This window comes from Ascaphus truei, chromosome 1 (assembly GCF_040206685.1).
Source record: "Ascaphus truei isolate aAscTru1 chromosome 1, aAscTru1.hap1, whole genome shotgun sequence".
Lineage (NCBI taxonomy): Eukaryota > Metazoa > Chordata > Amphibia > Anura > Ascaphidae > Ascaphus > Ascaphus truei.
Genome location: NC_134483.1, coordinates 107,958,523 through 107,984,790, shown reverse-complemented (window position 1 = coordinate 107,984,790; position 26,268 = coordinate 107,958,523).

Below are 26,268 nucleotides of genomic sequence, written 5' to 3'. Positions count from 1 at the left end.
ACACTATCAGAGCAAGTTCTGCAGAAGGATGGGCATTTTTGGAGACTAAGGGTAGTCAGGAGAGACTGTCCTCTCGCACAGTACACCCTAGGTGCCCCTAAGAGGGTGATGTAAATTTTGGTACACTTGGTTATAGCTGTCCTAGTCGCCTTGAGGCAGATAGTGTAGGATTCCTGTGGGGGTAGCCTGGTTAACATGGTACAGGGATTTCAGCATAGGGTCTGTACTATAAGTGGCCAAAAGTAGGCTGACTCCAAGTACTATAGGAAAGTCCAAGTACACTAGTAGGTAACCAGAAAACACCCCACAGAGTGATTGAAATGAACCGTCAGTGAGTGCGGTGTACAAGGAGAGAGTTCTGCCTAGCCTTGGGTATGCCATGAGTTATATTCACTGGTTAGAGCACCATTGAGAGTAGTAAGTACCTAGGCACGAGTTGCACTATAGGCACTGAGAGTAGCGCTATCGTGGGCTTAAAGGGCTCACTAAAGATGGTGGCGAGATGTACATGTGCTCTGCGGGGCATGGAGGAGGTTAAAATGGCGACTGCGGCGCCATTCACTGCAACGCGTATTGCAGTCGATCCAAAATGGCGATTCCCGCCAAGCCTAGAACGCGCACGTGCTGCGTGCAAGCAGGCTGTGTGAGAAATGTGGCAAGAGATGTGCAAGGGTTTGGCGCCAAAACCAGAACCCCAGCTAAAAGAAGGGAGCGGCGCGAAAGCTGAAGCCGCGCCCACCTGTGCAGTGACTGACGAAAGGACGAGCCCACGTCACCCAAAGAGAAAGAGTGCCCCGCCTCTACCATCCACTAGAGGGAGGGGGCACGCCGAGAACCAATCCCATCAGTCCTCCCCAGCGGAAGGAGGGACAGGAAGTGAGACTGAGGAACCTCACTTCTGCTTGACTGGTGATGGAGAAAGAGCTAATTGTCAAAACAGTGAGCTGATTGAATCAACCCCTGCGCAAAAGATGGCTGACCTAAGCATGAACACTTATCAGCTTCCAGGAGGCTTCCTGGTTGTGGAGGTTGATGGCCGTGAGTATCTGCGGTGCCTGTGCGCTCAATGCAGGTTACTGGGACCGGCCCCAAGTACTACAGCACGGTGCCAACAGTGTGGCATTTTCTACCTCGGGCCTATCGAGCCCTATGCTGCTATCGTGACCCCGCGAGAGGCCTCTCCAGCGACACTGATCGAAGAGGAGGAGGCGGATGCGAAGGCTGCCCTCGTCCCCTATATCACCCATGCGGTAGGGATCCAGGCCCAGCTACTAAGATGTGCTCCGACGGAGGAGAGCGCGACCGCAGTGGAGGTACCGGAGTGGGCCCGTTTCATACCTATACCCACTGGTGGTGCAGCAAGGACCGGATGTTGGTCCCCAGCGGAGGTGCCATTGCCATCCTCGTCGGATGATGAGAGAGACAGCCTGTCATCGGTGGTGATGCGCCGGCCGGCGGACCACCCAAGCTGTAAAGAACAGATTCCACTTACCCCCGAGATGGAGCAGACGAGTCCAGAAACCCCCCGACAGCGAGCACTGGTGCGGCTTGAACCGCCTAGAAGTCCCACGACCATGGCGACTCCCAGTGCGGCGGAGATGGGACCCGAGACGGCTCAGGCAGAACCGCAGAGCATCGCAGGGCAGCGGAGCGGTAAGAGGACTCCACCACCCCCTTATTCCCGCCAGGTGAAGAAGAAACCTGTGGAGAGAGAGAGGCTTGAGGCTTACCTGCCCAGACGCGACCCTGATGTTCAACCGCCACCCCTTCCGGTCATCGATGCCCTTCCGGTGCAGGACCAAGAGGCGGATGGAGACTCCGCGATGACCAACGATGACATCACTTCCGGGTTGACATGGAGCCGAGGCCCGGAAGCCTTGATTGCCTCACTGAAGAGAGCCAGGCTAGAGGAAGATTTCAAGAAATTTAAGGCCCAAGTGGCTAAGCGAGGAGCCAGGAAGAGACAGTAAGCGAGCACCTACCGGTCTTGGCTTCGCCCGACTCAGAGACACTATGATGGACTATGGCGATCCTATGGTCACCGCCCCTAGCGCCATTGCCCCGGCCACTGCCCCTGCTCATCACGTTCTATGCCACCGGGTTCTAGTGGCAGTAAGCCGAGTAAAACGCCAAAGTTTTCAACTGATTGGCGGGATTGGGTTTCAAGTGATGAGGGTTCTGATGGGGAGATACCACTGTCAAGTGTTATACCTGTACCTAACCCCACTGTGTTCAATCCTGTACCTAGAGGTAGGGCCCGAGGGTCCCAGTCTTCTGCAAAAGTGGGTCCTGTAAGGCCCAAGGCACCCAAGATTAATCCCACTGTATACAAGAACGTCATTAGAGGGAGGCGTAAAGGCTCGCACTCTACTGAGGCATAGACATCTGTTGTGTCCTCAAGAGCTGAGTCTGAGGAATGTATGAGTGTGTCATCCTCATATGAGCACCGAGATAAATGGTGGGCACCGTTATTCACAGGGATTAATGAAGGGATGGACCGTGAAGGTTTGTGCTGATAAAGAAAGACACAGTAGATCATTGGTGGGATGTAGGCACATATTCTCCACAGGAGGTTGCTGACGAGCTAGACAATAGATGGAGAGAGATTATGCAAAAGGTAATCACACCAAAAGGTTCATCTATTTTATATGATGACATTGCGCCTGAGGAGCCTAAGTACTGGGTACTGCCAGGAAAGGCTGGGAACCGGAAACTTACTAAGCGAAGCCGAGCAGATAGAGCCATAGTGGCGAGATACAGACAGTCTCATGGGTATGAGTTCTCGTACGTATAGTACCAGAGCCGATCATGCAGGAGATTGAGGATCAGAGAGACACCTGGCTAAGAGATGCTGTCATTGAGTACCTACAAATTAAATTTGGTAACTCTGCTTATTTGAGGGAAGACAAAATATGTTCCTTCATGAAGGCTTGGAGTACAGGCAGGAATATAATTATGCACAACATACTGTACAGGCCGGAGAATGGGCCTGTTCAACCCTTCTATGTTAAACTTGTGGATCATAATGGTCGGAATGTGAGGAAGCCTGATCCCCGTCATTATTACTGAGTTAAGGGTTCTCCATGTTGGGAGTTTCCCGCCATGTTATGTCACCATCATGGGTGTTACAGCTCTGTGTACACAATATATTAATTTTATATTTGTATGTTCACAGGTTGTTCACCTGCAGGATGGCCCAGCAAATTAGGTCCAAGTGAGGACCATTGGATTCATCTGAGGGAGAGTGTTGCCCTGGTAAGATTAGAGGCTTTATTTCTATCCTCCTCCTGTGTGTAATCCCTGTTAAGGGCAGGTTGCCAGTAGTAATCATGGATTTTCCCTACTTCTGACACTGTGCTGAGTCAGTAAAGGTAGGTCACTTGACCCTGTGTCCAATCAAGAGACACAGGGGTGGTGCCTACTGAAAGCTACAAAGAGCAGTGTCACTTCCTATTTAGAGACACACACATAAGTGTAGAAGACAAGTTATGTAGAGTGAGCTAGAGAGAAGAGGAGAGCTGATAGCTTATGAGTAGAGCTGATAGTGAGGTGGACCAAATACCTCTTACCCTGCTTAGGGGTAAGGGAAGAGCTAGCCCCACTCTGGATGGCCCTAGATCCAGAGTGGAGGCAGGGACATCCTAAAGGAGAACAGCTAGCTGGCTGTGTATTGATTGTACCTGTATGCTGCTGCAAAAAGAGACAAATAAAGGGCTGCTGCTAATTGGAAAAGAGCTATTGTGTGAGACTGGAATCTCTCATCCCTGGGAGGGGATTCTGAGGTAGGGTTTCCACCCCGTATCCCTGGGGCGTACTACAGATGGAGGTGCTGCACCATTAGAAGGAGAACAAAGGCATTCACCCCAGAAACCTGTCCTGTTGTCCCCATGTCATCGCAGGAGACTCAGGCCCTCCTGTTGCCAGCAGGTATGCACCACACCGAGACATGTAGCCAGACCACAGTACACCTTAGGGGACCTGATCTGCGATTGGGTGGGGGTCGATGGGTTACATAAGTATACTTACCGCGCACCCCAAAACTGGAACAATCTACCAAGACTCTCACAGCCACCACCAGTCTAAATTCTTTCAAAATTAAAGCTGTCTCACATTTTAATCTGGTCTGCAACTGTTACAGTAGAGGCAACGTTTATTCTAACATTTGCCGTAAACTAGCCGGGTTACATTCTGGGTATGTGCTGGGTATGTGCTGGGTATGTTCTGGGCTAGTTTGAGGCACGTTTAAGGCATTTCTGCATTGACTAACGACCCATAGGATTAACACAGCAGGGATCCCGGGCATTCCAATTCAGTTTGAATGGGACTGCCAGGGACCCCCGCTGTTAATTTGATAGGCCATTAATCAATGCAGAAATGCTGGGGCTAGTTTAAGGAAAGTTTAAGGCATGTATTCAGAATGTACCTGGGTGTTTCCTGGGTTTTTTGGGGAATTGCTACTGGTTTTTATTCGAATAAGAGTTGCCTCTACTGTACATACACATATAATATATATTATCTCTTACTGTGCATGCTACGTATTGTATATAATGTATACCCTGTTCACTTCTGTATCTATGTATTGTAACCATCTATTATTTGTCATCTTAACTCAGCCCAGGACATACTTGAAAAAGAAAGGTAACTCTCAATGTATTTTATAAATAAATAAATACATCTGTTTAAGCTTTAATCTAATGTTTTCTATTTTCCAAAACTAAATATGTACAAGCACTGAGTCAATTTATTTGTATCACCTGTGAAAATTGGTGTTTTTAAGAACTTGCTACAGAGGACTGCAACTCCCATCATGCTGTGTAGTGAATGTCATTTTCCTGTTGAGGGGCTTTTAGAAGAGGATTAAGGAAACATTCCCGTCTCTTGGCTCCCGAAATAAGAGAGAAGATTGCAGGTATAGGTTTGCAGAGTGCACCGCAGCATCCTGCAGAGTCAGCGGAGTACAGATTGCTCCTGGAATATCAGCTCTTCGGTGCTCCAGTCGGCAAGTATCATTTTATAGAGCTGGCAGCGGGGGACTGAAAATGCAAAATGTGAGCTCTCTTTACTGAAGAGGTTATTCCTTGCTGAGAAGTACAGTACAGGTCTTTGACAAAAATCTGCATGAAGAAATAAATAAATAAAAAGGCGTACCAACATTAACATTTAAATCCAGATTTCCAAGTACGTATACTGCATTTACACAAGTGTGCAGTAAGTCCTACCAGCTTGACTTTGTAATAAGACATTGCTGTGCGTACAGGTAAGGGTGCAAGGATTCTAATAGCATAACATTAGTGTGTCACCAAGCCCCGGCCCCTTTCATAATATACAGAGCTTGTACGTCCAACATAAAGACACCTACATCGGGATTTCTCTGTTTTATAATTTTTTTTCCCACTTGGGGACATTTGTTGTTTCTCTATGGAATGTGCCTTTACTTAGTGACATGCATGGTCTGAGGCATTTGCACATAATGCAGGATAATGTAATTTATACTGCACAAGAATATATAGGTCCATATTTACAAAGTACTTTGTGCCAGAAGAGGGGGGTTGGAAATACATAACAAAGAAGTTAGTTACAATCAATAACAACATGGGTCAGTATCAACATAGCTCTTCTCATCATATTTTGTGGTGTTATTAGTCTCTGGAGACCTACTTTAACTACTGAATGTTCTTTTAAGCGAGTCAGGTGTTCCTAACCCTGGATTTCTACAATATTTAAACCATGGCTGTCATGTTCTAGTGAATTTGTGTCACGTGTCATTCACTAGACCTGTTAGATTTTCCATCTGGCATGAAAACCAGATCCTAGCCCGTATTTGTGGTAGTGTCGGAATCTTTAGCTTTTTCCAGTTGGAAGATATCCCTAATCTAGTAGCCGTGGCCACATGAGAAAATATATCTTTTTTTCTGATCTGTCTAACTGGTCTAAATAGGAGGAGTGTCCACTGGTCCAATGCTATTGGAAGATTAAATATTCTCTCCACCCATATGTTTACGCTTCGCCATAGCCGAGCAATTTTAGGAAATACTCACCACATATGCAGGAACATAGATTGTTCCCTACATCATTTGGTGCATAGCGGAGAGGTTTCTGGGTATATTTGTGACAGTCTGCTTGGCATAAATTACCAGTGATTCAAAACTGTGTACCTATTTTCTTTTATTGAGGTACATATTGACCTTCTCAAGATTGCTTCTAGGATATCATCCCACTCCACAGAGTACAATTCTGAGCCTAAGTCTTCCTCCCATTGTCACATAGATTTTTACTTTCCTGTGGTTACTGAATCTAACAATATTCTATATACTGTAGAGTTGAGATTAAACGCTTCTGGTATGTCAAACATAAATTCTCAAAATTGGTCGATATATCGTCTGTTTTTTTAGGTTGTAGAAATCTCTGAGCTGGAAATATCTAAGGAACTCCTGCCTTGGGAGCCCTCCTTCTGGGAATATAGACGCTGGTGGTTTAAACCTTCACTCTTCCCTTAGATCTCTTAATCTTGGGATGCTGATGGATTTCTACCATTAGAAATCTGACTCTCCTAGTCCGGACGAGAATTCTGGGTTTCCAAATATTGGAATCATGGCTGAGCTCACTCCAATCAGAGCTGACCACACTAAATTTGTGTCCCAAAATTTAAAGGAGTGTCTAATCATGGGTAGTAACTCAGAAAGGGGGCCTTGTATTTTTCTTGGGAGCCATACAACGCCTGATATCCCAGTTTGCATTCCAGACTATTAGTTGGCTTAATTGGGCCACTTTATAGTACAATAATAGGCTATACTAAGCCGCCTGCTGTAGTTGGTAGCACCAAAATGTGTCTCTTTACTCTCTGTTTCTTCCCCGCCTAGATAAACTCTGTAATCTGTTTTTGTAAATCTGTAAAATCTTTGATTACATGGGGGATTGTAAGGGTCTGAAATAGGTAGAGTAATTGGGGAAGCAGGTTCATCTTTATTGATTAGATTTGGCCTATCAGTGATATGTTATTTTGTTCAAATATTAAGGTACTTACTTAATTTTTTTATCAGTTTTGGGTAATTTGATTGATATCCAAAGTTGTTTGAGCTTGTTACCTGGATCCCTAGATATTTGATACTACAGTATGGTGTTGCCATTTAAAGTAAAAATGTGGTGATATTATCTTAACTCTATGTAGCCTAGTGCCCCTGGCTATGGATTTCCCAGCCCTGGCACATAAGCCCTGGTATGTGCAGGCAGTGTCAGGGTTAAATTCCTCCTCATGAGCCAGCATGGGAGTCCTGCAGCACACAACTAATTGATATGTTATATTGTTGCCATAGCCAGATGCAGGCTAGTGGCCGTTGGAAGCATCATGTTTGGGGGTTGGTTACAAGCATCAGCACTGTGGGATGATGCCTGATCTGCCCTCAGACCTGTCCAGTTTTGGGGCAGGGTCACTAACCCCTCCCCCTGGGTATATAAGATGCTTCCTTCCCTAAATTAGAGATTGTGATTTTGGGATGTAGCTTGCTCCCAAGTGAGTGGGGCGGTTCTGCCTTATTCCATCATGAGGATAAGGGGGTGGCAACTAGCCCCATGGGCCTTAAGCCTGTGGGGGGCCTAGTCAGGGAACAAAGCAAGCAAGATGAAAGGGAAGGTGGGTACCAGAGTGTGACATAGAGTACCTCTCTTGTATGAGAGATGGAATCAACTGGCCTGCCAATAAATGGTATGAAGTTCCATGTCTCTGTCCACCTTACTAAGAAGGGATTGTGACCCACCCCCAAAAATGAAGAACGGTAGCTTGGATACTAAAATAGCTTTACTAGATCATAGGCATGTAGACCGACATGTTTCGCACTTATGGCGCTTTATCAAGGTCCCTTCTGAGCTAGCTTCTGTCGGGACTTTCCCTGCATTCCTAGCAAAAAAAGCCTGTCTCAGTGTCATCACGCATCAGCTGGCATGCTGGTGCGTCATCACGCATGGTAGGTAACATTTTTTTTAAAAACAACTTTATTAACAAAATACAAATGAACAAAGAGACAGGAGTTGCTAAGTCCTTCTATGTAACACTTTTTGCTACTTTAAAAATGAAATTAAGTAGCTAGAGAAATGGCAACTCACTATTTCTAGACAGTTAAAAACAAAGTATCAAGAAAAGCATAGCTTCTTTAGAAAGACTGCCTTTCAACACACAATCACATATTAATGTAAAACAGACTACTCAACAAAACTGTGTATAATGATTGACAGTAATTATCTTAATAAAGGGTTATCAGATATTAATTAACTCACTTGTAAATCAATACATATCTAAAAAAAGAATAAAAATCACTAAATCAATCTGTAATTAACACAATATAATGCTGACATAATAGGAGTTATATACATAAATTATAATTGCAAATATTGAAGTCAAATTTCTAAATATCACAAACATATTTCAAATATTTATGTACCTATATTAAATATAAATTTGTTATAAATAAACTTAGGCACAGCTTCTCTTTTTTTTATAGATTTATATAGTCAAACATAATTCAAAGTCAACCTTATCTCCAAATTTGTAAACAAGATGTTGGAAACCATGACCGCAAAGAAATGCAAAATTAACAATATACCAATAAACTAAAAATATATAGACCAAGCTGATTTCATCAGGGGGTGTTGACTGACTGGACTGGGGTAGTTTAAATATACCCATTGGCCAATCAGTGAAGACTATAGTTAATTAATCAATTTTAAACACATGATGTTAAACATAGTTTATACTAACAATAATAGTAATTAGTTAGTATAAACTATGTTTAACATCATGTGTTTAAAATTGATTAATTAATTATGGTCTTCACTGATTGGCCAGTGGGTATATTTAAACTACTCCAGTCCAGTCAGTCAACATCACCTGATGAAATCAGCTTGGTCTGAAGAAACGCGTAGGGTCACGTGGTATTATTGCAAATGACTGTGTGCTACCACAAGACTTGCTAGAGAATCAAGGTTGCGTTCCGTTCCTGATTGCTGAGGCAGACACTTCCAAAGGAACCTGTGTATTGGGCGGAGATTTGCCGGAGGACACTATAGTGTGTTACACCACCAACAGGAAAGAGGTGTGACGTCATTCCGGAGCATTACCAGCGGAGAAGCGGCAGTTCATAGTAGCTTTGGAGCATGAGTTGTACTCATACAATGCCTGTTACCTTTGGATTTTTGTGAGTTTTGAATCGTCTTGTCCATGTTTTATTACATTTTATATATGTTAGCACACGAAAATCGGGCACTTTTTCTTCTCTTTTTCTGTTTGGTTGTGTCAAGGGAGGTTATTGTGCCCAAGAAAAAGGCTGCCAAGATCCGTTTTTAAAAGATTTGTGACCAATTACAGGTCACATCATTGATTGGTTTTTATTTTGAATCATATGGACATTTTATTTTATTTTTATTATTTATTTTCCATTCTCAACCATTTTAATATTTTCATTGTATGTTACAGGCTATCATTTGCACACTTTGTCATTTGTATGTGTACAGCATAACATTAGTTAGCATTGCGAGTATATACTGTACTAGCACTATAAACTAATTGTACTTTACATACAATATTACAATATTTGTAATCTGGTCTTTGCTCAGCACAACGAGTCATAATCTTTATATCCACTTTACATATATATATATATATATATATATATATATATATATATATATATATATATATATATATATACAAAACTTTTCTCTACGGTCCCTGACGAAGCCTTAACGGAGAAACGCGTAGGGCGTGTTGGTTCTTTGTGCCAGTGTATGCAGACGTGAGAGGACGTGTGAGGACGGTTATCCACTCTGTGCTTGTAACTGCCTTCTGTGACGTCAAAGGAGGAGGAGCGCGAAAATCTTGTCATACCCGGACGCAAGTCTCGCAATAGCGAGACACGGAAGTGAGAGTGGGGTACCGAGTGATCGGGTGCAGGATAGTGAGCACAAGAAGGAGATCACAGATCAGCTGTAGCCACGCAGAATACGGGAGGTCTATTGAAACACCAACTGCAGGACACTGTGAGTTCAGGTGTAATCCGGTTCATAGGACGAGTGTGAGATACTCCTAACATTCTCAACTGCTTTTAAAGGGCTCATACTGAGTTTTTTACCTATCATGGTATACTAATGTTTTTTTAATAAAATAGAGTTACACTATATTTGTGTCTCTTACCTTCCCTATATATACATGGTCTTCCTATGAGATGGAGGACAGGCACTTGGGACCCTGTAGCAAACACACGTTAAATTGATTGGAACAATATCCCAAGAAGTTTGGTGGGGAGTGGGTGATCGTTATCCGTTCCAGATCCCGGGGTGGATAATAGGCTCTATAATACTTTAATTCTGTGAGTTCATATCTTACCATTTAAAGGTGTCAATTGTCATTACATACTACCCTATGTTTTCTTCTCTTTTCTCTCATTGCACCTAGGCCATTCTTGTGGTATCTACATATTTGGAGCCGCTGTGGAGCTGTGGACCTAAAAGGCAGCAGGTTGGAATAGGGACAGTTAAATTCTAATGGTTATTACCTTCCGATATATGTGGTTTGATTGAACATATTAAGTTTAATATTTCATAGGATTGCGTAGTGTGTCTTTTCTTTTTGATAAATTTGTAACCAAGGTGTTTGAAACCTTGACTGCAGAGAAATGCAAAATTCACAATATACTAATAAACTAAAAAATATACAGTCATGTGAAAAAGAAAGTACACCCTCTTTGAATTCCATGGTTTTTCATATCAGGACATAATAACCATCACCTGTTCCTTAGCAGGTCTAAAAATTTGGTAAATACAACCTCAGATGAACAACAACACATGACATATTACACTGTGTCATGATTTATTAAACAAAAATAAAGCCAAAATGGAGAAGCTATGTGTGAAAAACTAAGTACACCCTTACTGCTTCCATAGGAATTACGATGCTAAGTAGCAGACAGGTGCTGCTAATCAAATGCACTTGATTAATTGATTATCAGCAAGTGTGACCACCTCTATAAAAGTCGAAGTTTTAGCAGTTTTCTGGTCTGGAGCATTCAGGTGTGTGTTAACACAATGCTAAGGAGGAAAGACATCAGCAATGATCTTAGAGAAGCAATTGTTGCAGCCCGTCAATCTGGGAAGGTAATAAGGCCATTTCCAAACAATTTAAAGTCCATCATTCTACAGTGAGAAAGATTATTCAAAAGTGGAAAACATTCAAGACAGTTGCCAATCTTCCCAGGAGTGGACGTCCCAGCAAAATCACCCCAAGGTCAGACCGTGCAATGCTCAGAGAAATTGCAAAATACCCAAGAGTTACATCTCAGACTATACAGGCCTCAGTTAGCATGTTAAATGTTAAAGTTCATGACACTACAATTAGAAAAAGACTGAACAAGTAAGGTTTGTTTGGAAGGGTTGCTAGGAGAAAGCCTCTTCTCTCTAAAAAGAACATGGTAGCATGGCTTAGGTTTGCAAAGTTGCATCTGAACAAACCACAAGACTTCTGGAACAATGTCTTTTGGACAGACGAGACCCAAGTGGAGATGTTTGGCAATAATGCACAGCGCCACGTTTGGCGAAAACCAAACACAGCATATCAGCACAAACACCTTATACCAACTGTCAAGCACGGTGGTGGAGGGGTGATGATTTGGGCTTGTTTTTGCAGCCACAAGACCTGGGAACCTTGCAGTCATTGAGTCGACCATGAACTCCTCTGTATTCCAAAGTATTCTAGAGTCAAATGTGAGGCCATCTCTCCGACAGCTAAAGCTTGTCCGAAATTGGGTCCTGCAATAGGACAATGATCCCAAGCACACCAGCAAATCTACAACAGAATGGCTGAAAAAGAAAAGAATCAAGGTATTGCAATGGCCCAGTCAAAGTCCAGGCCTCAACCCGATTGAAATGCTGTGGCTGGACCTTAAGAGAGCTGTGCATAAACAAATGCCCACAAACCTCAATGAACTGAAGCAACGCTGTAAAGAAGAGTGGGCCAAAATTCCTCCACAACAAAGTGAGAGACTGATAAAGTCATACAGAAAACGATTACTTCAAGTTATTGCTGCGAAAGGTGGTTCTTCAAGCTATTGAATCATAAGGTGTACTTAGTTTCTCACACATGGCTTCTCCATTTTGGCTTTATTTTTGTTAAATAAATCATGACACAGTGTAATATGTCATGTGTTGTTGTTCATCTGAGGTTGTATTTACATAATTTTTAGACCTGCTAAGGAACAGATGATTATTTTTATGTCCTGATATGTAAAACCATGGAATTCAAAGAGGGTGTACTTTCTTTTTCACATGACTGTATATATATATATCTATATATATATATAAAACATAATACTGAGTTAAGTTATGGTGAGTAAAAAAAGTGACAAAAACCCTCCACAGGAAAGCAAATATGCAAAAATAAGCATACAGTTATATTTGCATATATATATATATATAATCAAAAAATAAATAGATGATACCGTTCTGTGGCTAACGAAATGCTATGTATATATATACACACACACTAATGAAACTCCACATCTTAAAAAATGCTGAGATCCCAATCTGAATTGAAACCTCTAGGTATTCTGGTCCGCAAAGTAAAAATCCAAAACTTTTCTCTGCGGTCCAATTTGTTAACCCTGTTACCTCCTACAATTAGTGGTGGGACCACTTATTGCCTTTGCAAATAATTTTCTTGAGGTTACACTGAGGTTACTACATCCCCCCCCCTCCCCTCTTTCTTTCTTTTTTTCCCCTTTGTTGTTGTTGTTGTTTTGGTTTTGTTTTCCTTTATATTTTATTCTTGGGTTTACTAAACTTATTCATCAAAATTATATATACTGATGCAGCGGCCGTTATACGAACATTTCACGGGTTGTATTCCTGTGCATACTCAGGTCAGGCTGTGTGATGTCCTCAAACTTTACCGCGTTAAGACGCAAGTTTACTTGTGTTTTTATCAAGTGCAGAAAATGGCATTTTAGCGTTGTCTGCAATACAGTCGAGAAACTCAAGTGGGTGATCGTGAGTTATCTTAAAAATCTAATTGCAATTCAACATGTCTTTTATTGTCGTACAGCAGGCCTGCACAACTTGTACAGTGAGAAGGGCCGAACTGCTCCAAGGAAAAAAGTTTGGGGCCGCACGGTTAAAATCATCATCATCATCATCATCATCATCATCATCATCATCATCATCATCATCATCATCATCATCATCATCATCATCATCATCATCATATATCTACCCCAGCACCCTTCATCATCATCCTCATATCTCCCCCAAAAACCCTCATCCTCAACCTTTGCGAGATTCCCCATCGATCTCTCATACCCCCATCTCTCCCCCTCACCCATACACATAATACCCCCCTGCTCACCACACACATCCCACCCCCCTGCACCTCACATCACTCTCCCCCCCTGCACCTCACATCACTCTCCCCCCCTGCACCTCACATCTCTCTCTCCCACTGCACCTCACATCTCTCTCCCCCCTGCACCTCACATCTCTCTCCCCCCCTGCACCTCACATCTCTCTCCCCCCTGCACCTCACATCTCTCTCCCCCTGCACCTCACATCACTCTCCCCCCCTGCACCTCACATCTCTCTCTCCCACTGCACCTCACATCTCTCTCCCCCCTGCACCTCACATCTCTCTCCCCCCCTGCACCTCACATCTCTCTCCCCCCTGCACCTCACATCTCTCTCCCCCTGCACCTCACATCTCTCTCCCCCCCTGCACCTCACATCTCTCCCCCAACCCATTTCAGCAGCCCCTCCCAGCCCATTTCAGCAGCCCCCAGCCCATTTCAGCAGCCCCCTGCCCATTTCAGCAGCCCCCAGCCCATTTCAGCAGCCCCTCCCAGCCCATTTCAGCAGCCCCCCAGCCCATTTCAGCAGCCCCCTGCCCATTTCAGCAGCCCCCAACCCATTTCAGCAGCCCCTCCAAGCCATTTCAGCAGCCCCCCAACCCATTTCAGCAGCCCCCCAGCCCATGTCAGCAGCCCCCTGCCCATTTCAGCAGCCCCCAGCCAATTTCAGCAGCCCCCCAGCCCATTTCAGCAGCCTCCAGCCCATTTCAGCAGCCCCCCAACCCATTTCAGCAGCCCCCCCAACCCATTTCAGCAGCCCTCCAACCCATTTCATCAGCCCCCCAGCCCATTTCAGCAGCCCCCCCAACCCATTTCAGCAGCCCCTCAGCCCATTTCAGCAGCTCCCCATCCCATTTCAGCAGCCCCCCATCCCATTTCAGCAGCCCCCAACCCATTTCAGCAGCCCCCCAACCCATTTCAGCAGCCCCCCAACCCATTTCAGCAGCCCTCCAGCCCATTTCAGCAGCCCCCCTGCCCATTTCAGCAGCCCCCCAACCCCTCATGGATGAACTACCCCCCATGTTACCTGATGGCGGCGGCTGCAGCCGCAGCAGCAGAAGCAGAGGTGGTGGAGGCGGCGGCGGAGGTAACAGAGATGGTGGCAGGGAGAAGCGCGAGGGATGTGCACTCTAGCAGCAGACCCCAGAAGTTCCGGGTCGTGCTACACTGCTAGGTCGGGAGAGGGAGGGGGGGCTAGGGTTGCCACGTGGCTTGTCCAAAAATACTGGACACCCACTCCCCCCCCTCCCGAACACATATAAAAAATACCCCCACGCTCCCCAAATACATTTAAAAAATACCCACGCCCCGAATACATTTTAAAAAACTTCCACCTCCCCCTAAATACATTAAAAAAATACCCCCACCGGGCGCATGCGCGACGGCCACGGGGATGGTAGTGTAAAGGATTAGCTCCGTGCCGCGCATATATAAAACAATATAAAAACACCCCGAAAATCACTAAATTCGCAATAAAAAGCTCTACAGCACGAAATAAACGTAGCAGGATGGCTCCGAAAAAGCCTGCCAGCCAAAAGAAGCACAAACTGACCGATGTCAGAACCTACTTCGGAAGCGCTGGTTCGGGCGACATAGCAGGAGAAATGGCGCCAGTTTCAAACCCCGACACGGAAACAGAGGTAGAAGGAGAGGAGGAAGGGGCTAGCAATCAATCACTGTTACCGGTTAGATGATGTGACTTTGAGAGATTATATAATGATTTTAAGTCCCTCCTGCAAGCCGACATTAAGGAGGTTAAGAGGGAAGTCACCAAACTGGGAGCATGAACAAACGACTTAGAAACAAAAGTGGACCAAACAATAAAGGTGGTGAAGAAAACAGAGAAGAAAACGGGAGACCTACAGCGGCAGATCGATGAGCTGAAAGAACGCCAAGAGGATGCAGAAAACCGTGACAAGCGTAACAACATTCGCATAAGAGGGGTCTACGAGGAGGTGGGCGACTGCGAGGAGTTTGTCGCACGCTGGCTGGAGGCCCTGCTACTGGACTATAACAAGGAGGTACGGGCCATGGATCGTTGCCACAGGGCCCTCTGCTCCAGACCGTTACAGAGTGAGCAGCCCCGGGCCATCATCACCAGGCTGCACTTTTATACCACCAGAGAGGCGATTCTACGCCAAACGAGGGCCCTGCCAGGCGTGGAGTTTGAGGGCAACAGAATACTAATCTTCCAAGATTTGTCCCCCATCACACTACTAAGGCGCCACAATCTACTGCCAGTAACTAAAGTCCTATGGGACCAGAACATAAGATACCGCTGGACCTTCCCGTTTGGACTGCAGGTGGTGCGGAACGGGAGGTCCACTACACTGAAAGACCCGGCGGAGGGAACAGCATTCTTGGCTAAGCTGGGCCTGCAAGGACCCCCATCGAGGAAGATGGAAACTGAGGAGGCACTGGAGCCCGAGTGGAGCGGAGGAGCTGGGCCAGCCAGGGCTACGGGAAATAAGAAGTGAAGGACTATAAGAGCCTCGGAAGTTGAGTTCAGTTAAATAAAGTTGGAATATTACACTAAGTTAAGTTGCCCCCACCTGCTGAAACATGGGGCCTACCACTCTGGAATGCCACCCCTAGGGGGGAAACGCGATGGCAAAGCAATTCGCAGAAGAACCACAAAGTCCTCCAATCGGTCTAAGAAATCGCCGAAAATACCTGAGGAAAATGGTTAAAACTTACCTTGGTTCCTGGTTTCGGCGATGGACGAAGATGGCGGGGGAGATGGCGCCCTCCTTGATCCAGCGTGAGGCGCAGAACCAGGAAGGAGCGAAAGGGCGGGAGGAGAGCGCACGCTCCATCCTCCTCGAGGCAGAGACACATCCAAAATGGCGGCCACCGGAAACAGGAAGCCGTCATCATAGAGGGCCGAAACAGCGGGCGCCATCTTGGAGGGGGCAGACTGTGCAGCCGGCATAGGAAGAGGCCTAGGAGAGCGACGCGGAGGGCCGGAAAGCCCCCATAGGCATCCGGAACACTGCTGGGGATTGAATTAGAGTAGAGGGTAGGGGAGGGGGGATAGAGTAATGGTTAGGGGAGGGAGGGAAGAGTAGAGGGTAGGGTAAGGAGGTTGGAAAGGAGGGTAAGCGGTAGAAGAAGAAGATAATGCGGAACGAGGAGAGGGGAGTAGGAGATATAGAAGGGGGAGGAGGGTAGAAGGGAGAAGGAGTGTTAGAGAGTTAGTGGCGGCAGGAGTTAGAAGGTAATAAGGAAGGGGAAAGGCAAGAGAAGGCAGGAACCGTCGCTTCAGCGAGTTAGAACAGTAGCGGAGGAAGGGAATTCCAGGAAGGTCACAGGGATTTACAGGCCTCAAACCATGTAGCACAGAGAGGTGCGGGGGCTTAAAGTTCCTAGTTACAAGTTTATAAAAAACAAAAGAGTTTCACTTAATGGGTTAGTAAGGGTGTAGAGAGAGCGCGGACACGGGGTAGAGGAAGGGCCACATACCCCAGAGTTGGCATGGGTCTCAATTGGGGCCTGGGGGAGGGGTTTCCTCCGGAACTCGATAAAGTCCTTGGGGGGCGGAAGGAGGGTTGTGGACAGAGGCCCACGGGGACTGCCACCCCACAGGCGCTGGACTTGGCTTCATGACAGGGGTGCCCTGGAGCCGATGACAAGTTGTTGTTACCTATGTATTTGTATTCATGTTGTGTTCTCCCCTTTGTTTTCCCCTATGGAGTCTCCTTATGTAACCCACACGCCCACCCCCCATCCCACCCCCGTCCCACCCCTTCCCGTCCCAGCAGAATGAGGATGACGGGGTAGAAGAAAGAGAAGAAGGAGCCGAAAACCGCACACCGCCAACAAGGGGCAGAGCAGCCACGAAACCCAACGACAGAAGTAGGGCGAGAATAAAGCGTGATGAATTCTGAGATCAGGTGCATTTCCCATAATGTCAAAGGCTTTAATAGCCCGCTGAAACGTAAGTTGGCTTTTAAAGACTACAAACGTCACAAAGTTGATATACTCTTTCTACAGGAGACCCACTTCTCCAAGGTTAGTTTCCCAAAATTCCTAGATAAGGACTTTAAAACTGTTTATCTAGCTTCAGCGTCAGAAAAGAAAAAGGGGGTAGCCATAGCTATTCACAATAGAATATCATTTCAGGTGGATAAGAAAGTAGCTGACGGGGAAGGTAGATTCCTTATTCTAGTAGGCTCCATTCAAGATCAGCCCCTTACGCTGGTGTCAATTTATGCACCATGCGAACAGGATGTAGAATTTTTCTCCTGGTTCTTCCAGAAACTGCATAAAGAAGCGAAGGGGACAGTGATCATGGCAGGGGAATTAAACAGGACGCTGAACCCCAAACTGGATAGATGCACAGAAGCTAATCTCCCCCTTAGACAGGACATACTAACGATTACCCAAGGACTGAGAGACTGCCAATTAATAGACATATGGAGGGAGCAACACCCAGAGATTAAGGACTACACATTCTTCTCTCACCCCCATAACCGTTACAGCCGAATAGACTACTTCCTTGTGTCTAATAGACTGGTTCCAGTGGTCTCCCAAACAGGGATACACGATATTTCGTGGTCAGACCAGGCACCAATAGAGCTCAGGTGCTTTCTAAATTTGCTAGACAGGCCTGGAGCGGGCTGGAGACTAAATGAGCTGCTTTTGAAAATACCGACAATTGAGAGAGAGGTAGGAGAAAAGATAAAGGAGTATTTTAATGAGAATGAGGGTAGTGTGACATCGCACGCCACGTTGTGGGAGGCCCATAAGGCTACCCTCCGGGGATCTCTTATGTGGCTAGCGGCTAGACGCAAAAGAGAACAGGAGCGCCAGACAAAAGAGCTGCGGGAGAAATTGACAGCTCTCACGGCAACGCATAAAAATTCCAAAGGCGACTCTTCCCTGAAGGAATTGTTAGATATCAAACATCAGTTAAACTTACGATTAGCCTCCCAAGCCGAGAAGGAGTTGAGTTGCACCAAACGAAAGTTTTTCGAGAAGGCGAACAAGCCGGACACACTCTTGGCTACTAGACTCAGAAATAAAGTTCCAAATTACCACATTCAATCAATTTGCACGCAGGGGGGGGAGCTTACCTCTAATCCTAAGCGGATCGTGGAGGAATTTAAAACCTACTACGAGGCGCTCTATGATGGAGGCAAGGTCATACACAATCAGAAAACGAGGGACAATCTTCAGGAATTCTTAAAAGGGGCGAAATTACCAACATTGAGCAGAACGGACGGAGAGGCGCTACAGGAAGACTTCTCTTTAGAAGAGTTAACGAACGTTGTAAAGTCCTTAAAGCCAGCCAAGGCACCCGGCCCAGATGGCTTTTCAAATCTATATTATAAAAAATATGTGAATATACTAGCCCCGCATATGCTAAAACTCTTCAATTCGGTCTTAGAAGGGGCCTCGTTCCCAGCTCAGATGCTTCAGGCGTCTATCTTCCTGATCCATAAACCTGGGAAGGACCCGGCGGACTGCAAGAGCTACCGGCCCATCTCCTTAATTAATACGGACATCAACATTTTCTCCAAGCTCATAGCAAATAGAGTGGGTACTGTCCTCCCAAGGTTGCTTCACCCGGATCAGGTGGGGTTTATAGGAGGAAGGCAAGCGGCAGACAATACCAGACGAATAATTGATTTGATTGATCTGGCACAAAAACAAAACATTCCGTCAATGATATTGAGTCTGGATGCGGAAAAAGCCTTCGATAGGATCGATTGGCCCTATCTGAGGGGGATGCTAGAGGCATTTGGCTTTGAGGGACGTCTCTTGGGAGCCATTATGGCACTGTACGAGGGGCCGGCGGCGAGGGTGCGACATCAGGGCTTCCCATTGGAGCAATTTCAAATCCGTAGTGGCACAAGACAGGGTTGCCCGCTGTCCCCCTTGCTGTTCGCCCTGTGTATTGAACCCTTGGCTGCACATGTGAGAAGAAGCCCAGACATATCGGGAATCTCACTAGAAGATCAGACACACAAGGTGGCACTGTACGCGGATGATGTGATCCTGACATTATCCAATCCCCTTACCTCCCTGCCCAATGTTTTCTCAATTTTAGGGAGATTTAACCAAATTTCTGGGTTCAAAATTCACCAGGCCAAATCGGAAGCCCTCAATATAAATTTACCTAAACCAGTAGAAAAATTAATTGGACTAAACGTTAACTTTAAGTGGCAACCCTCTATGATAAAATACCTAGGGGTATATCTTACAAAAGAATACAAAGCATTGTATAGGGCAAATTATCCCAAGTTGTTCAAGACTCTAAGAGAGGACATCAGGAGATGGGCAGAGTGTGGCATCTCTTGGATCGGAAGAATTCACAGCGTGAAAATGAATCTCCTACCAAGAGTGCTGTACCTTTTCCAGGCCCTCCCGATCCCCCTGCTGAAAGAGGATGTCCTCTCATTACAGTCTACGATAACGAAGTTTATCTGGAACAAAAAGGGCCCGAGAATTAAAAAAGATATATGAGGAGGCCGACCTCGAGAGGAGGGTTGGGGGTGCCTTGTTTGCTTGCCTATTATGAAGCAGCTCAATTAAGCCAAATTGTGCAGTGGCACACAGACCCGAATTTACGGAGGTGGGTGGCACTGGAAAAAGCATGTTGTGCACCCTTAGAGCTGCACAATCTAATTTGGATCTCCAAAAAATACCGGTCCAGGTTGCGGATGCCGCTGCAGGCCACTTTAAATTCCTTGAAGACTTGGGAGGCTACTAAATTTAGATGTTCTCTCACAACGCCAAACTCCTTGATGACGCCCATTTGGGGCAACCCAGAATTCGCTCCAGGCATGGATAGATCTAACTTTGTAAGGTGGATTCAGTCAGGATATCTCCGACTAAATGATCTAGAGGGCAGTAAACTCATCAAAACTTTTGATCATATTAAAGAGGAAAAAAATATCCCTAACGCCGAATTCTTCAGATACCTCCAGATCAGGGCATTCTATAATAGAGCCCCGATTAGGCCCCGCAGAACAAATTTCGAGCAGATGTGTTCAAGAGGTACGGACACGAGGGGACTAACCTCTAGAAAGGTTGTGGGAAGTGGTCTGTCCGGGGACAGAGGACGAACCCAGACTTAGCTACATGAGACAGTGGGAAGAAGATTTAGGGGAAACATTAGAGGACGAGGACTGGGATAGGATCCTGCAGGCAGCAGCTAAAAGCTCTATCTGCACCACGTTAAAGGAGAACGCTTACAAAGTCCTGATGAGGTGGTACTACACCCCGACTAAACTATCGAAATTTGTCAAAGGCTATTCACGGCTCTGCCCAAAGTGGTGCGGTGAAAGAGCGGACCTGCACCACATGCTGTGGTCTTGCACGAAGGTGGCTCTGATTTTGGCGGAGATTAGAGATTGGCTGCAAAGACTGTTAGACGTGGAGGTCCCCCTGGATCCATGGCTGTTCTTATTGGGCAGGCGGACTCGGGGGTTCTCAAACGCAACACATAAATTGATCACACACTTGGCGACCGCCACCAGATGCGAGATCGCAGCATTGTGGAAGCAGCCAGATATTCCAATAATGCCCAAAATCAGGAATAGAATTTGGTTCATCTGCCAGATGGAACAGTTGACAAGTTTAGTTAACGACACCGGCTCAAAGTTTCTAAAAGTTTGGTCGCCCTGGTTGGCCCAGACAGACATCCCGGGGGTGGATAGTACCACAATCTTGCAATGATAGTTAGAAATGCGATCTCCGGTAACTAAACAGATCCACGACCACATAGCGACAGCAACAGTCTGAGGCATGAGTTGACATGGGGCCTCGGGAATCCCCGAATAGACTATTTAGATATCCCCCAGAGTAGTCAGAAGCAAATACCCGTCAGGAATATCGGACAGGTAGGCAGTGGCTCCCCAACCGTCGATCAGATTTCTCCGCACTTATCCCCTCCCTCCTCCCCTTCTTTCCCCCCCCCCCCTCTGGTTACCCTGTGGTCTTGTCTCCCGGTATGTTTTGTTTATCCTGTATGTTATACCTCGGAGGTTGTAAGAGGAAAAGGGTGGTTATATTGAAGCCATTGGGCTGCGATACCATGTATGTACTGAATCACCTAATAAAATCGAAGTTATAAAAAAACAAAAAAAAAACCCCACCGCCCCAAATACATTTAAAATATACCCCCACCTCCACAATACATATAAAATATACCCCCACCTCCACAATACATATAAAATGTACCCCCACATCCACAATACATATAAAAATACCCCCACCTCCCCAATGCACTTAAATATACTCCCACCTCCACAATACATATAAAATATACCCCCACCTCCACAATACATATAAAATATACCCCCACATCCACAATACGTATAAAATATACCCCCACCTCCACAATACATATAAAATGTACCCCCACATCCACAATACATATAAAAATACCCCCACCTCCCCAATGCACTTAAATATACTCCCACCTCCACAATACATATAAAATATACCCCCACCTCCACAATACATATAAAATATACCCCCACATCCACAATACGTATAAAATATACCCCCACCTCCACAATACATTTAAACTATACCCCCACCTCCACAATACATATAAAATATACCCCCGCCTCCACAATACATATCAAATATACCCCTACCTCCACAATACATTTAAAATATCCCCCATCATCATGATATCATCTCCCCAGGCTGGCCCCCATCACCATCTCATCCCCCGACCCCATTATCATCGTATGCCCCCATCATCATCTTCTCACCCTTTCCCCCCATCCCCTCATCCCATCCTGTCACCATCTCACCCTGGGCCCCCCATCCTGTCATCATCTCACCCAGGCCACCTCATCCTGTCACCATCTCACCCTGGCTCCCACCATCCTCTCACCCTGGCTCCCCCATCCCCCAATCTGTGTCCTTACCTTAATGCCAGGAAGGATACACTTCTCTGGGCCGCCGGGGTGTGGGCTCCACCCCCGCTGTCCTCTGATTGGCTCTCCGCTCCTCCAATGAGGGACAGGCTGCACAGACTCACGAGTGCTCCTCCTGCCCCCGCCTGCAGTCTTAGCACTGCCTGCCCTCGCGCCTCCCTCTCCGCAAAAATAGTAATACCAGACACATAGGTGTCCGGTATTACCTCCGATTTTATACTGGACAGACATCGGAATTACCGGCCTGACCGGGTGAAAACCGGACACCTGGAAACCCTAGGGGGAGTGCGCTGTCACATACTGCACATACCCTATTGTTGGAGCGCACTCCTTCCTTCCCTACAGGAAGTGGGGGTGAAGTGGGGGTGTTGGAGGGAGCAGCGGGCCGTATGTTGTGCAGGCCTGTCGTACAGTACAGTACTTCAAGTGTGTGTAATTGTAATTTGAAGATTAAACTAACAGGTGTTTGTGGCGCAAAGTGACTAAAATATACAATAAAATGTGCAAATAAACCCAGTGAAAAGTTTAACACTGATGACACATAATAATGTTACTCCATAGACCGGAATCCTCTGGTGTGTGGGCTCCTTGTAGACCTCATATGGAGAAGAAGATACAAATGTATAGTGCATTAACATTTTACTTAAGGTAACAAACAACACAAAGGGAACGAGACAACTCACACTTTCCCCGCTGGTAAAAAAGCAAGAAGTGACTCTGGGCGCACTTCAACCCTCCTCTCGGACCAGCTACTGGTACACAAGTGCGTGTTCTCCCCCGTCCGCGCCTTTCACCCGCATTCGGGAGTCCCCTGCCTGCTTCACACGTAACGGTTGCCTGTAATGCTGTGCTGCCTGCAGACCAGACCAGTCCCCAGTACTGAGGTGGGAGGGTAGTATATCACGCACCCACAGCAGTGAGGGCATGTCCAGAGTGTGGTAGGATGCGTTGCCAGGTTCGTGAGTGTAGAATGATTAAGTTCTTGCCAAGTCCGGGGCGCCAGAGGTCCGAATAGTAAGTCCGTAAGCCAGAGGTCGTGGAAGGGTCAAGGTTTCAAACATCTTGGTTACAAATTTGGAGATAAAGTTGACTTATTATGTTTGACTATATAAATCTGCGCAAAAAGAGAGAAACTGTGGCTAAGCTTGCTATAGGTTTATAACAAATTTATATTTAATAAAGGTGATTACATATTTTAAATATGTTTGTGATATTTTGAAATTTTACTTCTATATTTGCACTTATCATTTATGCATATAACTCCTATCATGTCAGCATTATATTGTTTTAATTACAGATTGATTTAGTGATTTGTATTATTTTTTAGATATGTATTGATTTACAAGTGAGTTAATATCTGATAACCCTTTCTTTAGACAATTACTGTCAATCATTATACACAGTTTCGTTGAGTGGCCTGTTTTACATTAATATTGGATCGTGTGTTGAAAGGCAGTCTTTCTAAAGAAGCTATGCTTTTCTTGATACTTTTTTTTGACTGTCTAGAAATAGTGAGTTGCCATTTCTCTAGCTATTTGATTTCATTATTAAAGTAGCAAAAAGTGTTACATAGAAGGACTTAGCAACTCGTGTCTCTTTGTTCATATGTATTTTGTTAATAAAGTTATTTTAAAAAAAATTGTTACCTACAATGCGTGATGACGCACCAGCATGACAGCTGATGCGTGTTGACGTTGAGACAGCCTTTTTTTGCCGGGAAAGCAGGTATTTAAAGTTCAGACAGAAGCTAGCTCAGAATGGACCTTGAGAAGGTGCCGTAAGCGCGAAACATGACGGTCTTCATGCCTATGACCTATTTGTAAGGAATCGAGGGAACACGTCCCTTGAGGCGTGTTCCCTCCTTACCTGCTGCAGCACGCATTCCCGCTCTGGTTACAGAGCGTGCGTGCACCCGCAGCTCTTCACTTCGTGCCATGGAGCGTGGCTCCGTCCCCCGGTCGCGTCGTGCGTCTGTCACGTGCAGCGAGCGCACGTGATGGTATGCACCGCTCCCCAGCTGCGTGGCAAGTATTCCTAATTGTGAACTACAAAACTGACTAATTAACTCTCTACCGGCGCTAGATCCAAATGGTGAACTGATTAGTGTGATAACAATATTGTGATTGCAATATAATGAAATATGCGGCCAAGGGGGCAAAATACAATGGATTGTTCCAATCCAACACAAAAAATACAAATACAAAGAATGTCCCCAGCGCAAAGTGTAGTGATGATCTTTACAGTACCATGTCAAAAGACAGTCCTGGTTGAATTGTCAGTCCCAATGGTTTAGAGTGTCATCAACAATGTGGGGTGGGTTTTTCTCTAGGCGTAGTTCCTTTAGAACGTCTGTAAATACAGATAGAGAAAAAACACCATTGTGTTAAAAAGCAGCAGTCTTACACTCACATTATGCGAGGGCAAACATGCCGCTCAAGGATGCCGTCTGCAGCTTGTATCTTCACAGCGGTGTGTTGTTCCACGCGGTCGCGCACCGACCGATGACGTCAGTGGCGCAGCGCCCGGAGTTCTCCCCACACCACGGGATGCAACGCAGGTGACGGCTGGCAACGTGCACTGTACTAGGCTCCTCCTCCCTACACATTTCGTGACGCTACGTCACTTCCTCAGGGGATGAAGGAGTCCAGTACACTGGTGCCTTAAGTACTTGCACTAAAACTTGTATCTGCCCACAAATGGGCGGTGATCAATTCACTTAACTGTGTAGCTGCAGGACTGGATACAGCTTAATTAATAAATTGCGCTGTTGGGGTCAGCCAGTCTTTACCACTACTCTACTAGTGAATGTCAAAACATATAAATGAATAAAACATGATAAAACATTAAATTAATAAAATAAACACTTTCATATAATATATTGCATAAGCATATTATAACATGGATTATGATACAAATTCAATAAAAATAACTGATTTAGAGAAAGATAAAACAGGCAAATTCAAGGGTCTTTTAAAAAGGATGCCAGATCAAAATCAATATTTAGACCCATTGGGGACAGGGTTTTCAGGACATATAAGCATAGAAGAAAAAGCAGCCATAAAATCCCTTGAGGACAATAAAAGCATTGTAATCAAGGCGGCAGACAAAGGGGGAGGGGTGGTTGTGATGAACTCCTCTTACTATAAGGAGGAGTCATCAAGAATCTTAAGTGACCCAACCACATACCAGAAACTGGAGGGCAACCCAACGGATCTTTTCAAAGAGGAGTTGTGGGTACATTTAGATCAGGGATTCCGAGATGAAATAATTACCAAACAAGAACTGGAATTCATTACTATAGAACAACCAAGGATTCCAGTATTTTATTTCATCCCGAAGATCCATAAAAATCTAGATAGGCCCCCAGGAAGACCAATAATATCTGGAATAAGGTCCCTCACCTCGAATCTATCGCAGTTTTTAGATTTTCTGTTACAGAAATATGTGAAACAGGTCCCATCCTATTTGAGAGACACGTCGCATGTACTCACGACCATACAGGAGTTAAAGTGGTCTGAAAATTACTGTTGGGTAACATGCGATGTAGTCTCATTATACACAATAATAGACCACGAAATGAGATTGGAGGCAATCAGGAGGGTTTTGGAAAAAGATAATACTGTAGATCCAAAACTAAGGAAGTTCATCCCCTGAGGAAGTGACGTAGCGTCACGAAACGCGTAGGGAGGAGGAGCCTAGTACAGTGCACGTTGCCAGCCGTCACCTGCGTTGCATCCCGTGGTGTGGGGAGAACTCCGGGCGCTGCGCCACTGACGTCATCGGTCGGCGCGCGACCGCGTGGAACAACACACCGCTGTGAAGATACAAGCTGCGGACGGCATCCTTGAGCGGCATGTTTGCCCTCGCATAATGTGAGTGTAAGACTGCTGCTTTTTAACATTGTTTAATAAATTTTGCGGAGTACACTAGGCGGTCTTTCAATTTTCTCCAACTACGGCTGTTGCGGTGTATGCTGCCTCTGGGAGAACTCA